The sequence below is a fragment of the Sus scrofa genome, unplaced genomic scaffold (genome assembly GCF_000003025.6).
Source record: "Sus scrofa isolate TJ Tabasco breed Duroc unplaced genomic scaffold, Sscrofa11.1 Contig1734, whole genome shotgun sequence".
NCBI classification, from domain to species: domain Eukaryota; kingdom Metazoa; phylum Chordata; class Mammalia; order Artiodactyla; family Suidae; genus Sus; species Sus scrofa.
The window spans coordinates 266,302-267,985 of NW_018084938.1; positions in this window are offsets into that span (position 1 = coordinate 266,302).

The following is a 1,684-nucleotide window of genomic DNA, read 5'->3' on the forward strand; positions in this document are numbered from 1 at the left end:
CAGTGAACCAGGGATCATGTTACCATCATGAAATAGAATATGTCTTATTACTTTTGCCTGTCTATTACTCAACAGGCTCCCTCCTGGTGGGCTGAGGGTCTGAAGGCACAGCAGAGTAGTGCCGAACACCAGAAAGGGATGGGAATAATAAATTTCTTTCTTTCTCTCTTTCTTTCTTTCTTTCTTTCTTTCTTTCTTTCTTTCTTTCTTTCTTTCTTTCTTTCTTTCTTTCTTTCTTTCTTTCTTTCTTTCTTTCTTTCTTTCTTCCTTTCTTTCTTTCTTTCCTTCTTTCTTAATTTCTTTCTTTCTTTTTCCATCTTTCTTTCTTTCTTTCTTTCTTTTTCTTTCTTTCTTTCTTTCTTTCTTTCTTTCTTTCTTTCTTTCCTTCTTTCTTAATTTCGTTCTTTCTTTTTCCTTCTTTCTTTCTTTCTTTCTTTCTTTCTTTCTTTCTTTCTTTCTTTCTGTCTGTCTCTTGCTTCCTTCTTTCTTTTCCTTCCTTCCTCCCTCCCTCCCTCCCTCCCTCTCTCTCTTTCTCTCTCTCTCTTTCTTTCTTTCTTTCTTTCTTTCTTTCTTTCTTTCTTTCTTTCTTTCTTTTTTTCCTTCTTCCTTCCTTCCTTCCTTCCTTCCTTCCTTCCTTCCTTCCTTCCTTCCTTCCTTCCTTTTCTTTCATTTTTTCCCAGTGTATACCAAGAGGATCAAGTTATCCTTACATGTATACATTTTTCCCCCACCCTTTGTTCTGTTGATATATACGTATCTGGACAAAGTTCTCAATGCTATTCAGCAGGATCTCCTTGTAAATCTATTCTAAGTTGTGTCTGATAAGCCCAAGCTCCCGATCCCTCCCACTCCCTCCCCCTCCCATCAGGCAGCCACAAGTCTCTTCTCCAAGTCCATGATTTTCTTTTCTGAGGAGATGTTCATTTGTGCTGGATATTAGATTCCAGTTATAAGTGATATCATATGGTATTTGTCTTTGTCTTTCTGGCTCATTTCACTCAGTATGAGAGTCCCTAGTTCCATCCATGTTGCTGCAAATGGCATTATGTCATTCCTTTTTATGGCTGAGTAGTATTCCATTGTGTATATATACCACATCTGCCAAATGCAATCATCTGTTGATGGACATTTGGGTTGTTTCCATGTCTTGGCTATTGTGAATAGTGCTGCAATGAACTCTCTTTTAAGTAGAGTTTTGTCCGGATAGATGCCCAAGAGTGGGACTGCAGGGTCATATGGAAGTTCTATGTATAGATTTCTAAGGTGTCTGCAAACTGTTCTCCATAGTGGCTGTACTAGTTTACATTCCCACCAACAGTGCAGGAGGGTTCCCTTTCCTCCACAGCCTCTCCAGCACTTGTTATTTGTGGATTTATGAATGATGGCCATTCTGACTGGTGTGAGGTGATATCTCACGGTAGTTTTGATTTGCATTTCTCTTATAACCAGCGTTGTTGAGCATTTTTTCATGTGTTGGTTGGCCATCTGTATATCTTCTTTGAAGAACAGCCTATTCAGGTCTTTTGCCCATTTTTCCATTGATTGATTGGCTTTTTTACTGTTGGGTTGTATAAGTTGTTTATATATTCTAGAGATTAAGCCCTTGTCAGTTGCATCATTTGAAACTATTTTCTCCCATTCTGAAAGTCGTCTTTTTGTTTTCTTTTGGGTTTCCTTTGCTGTG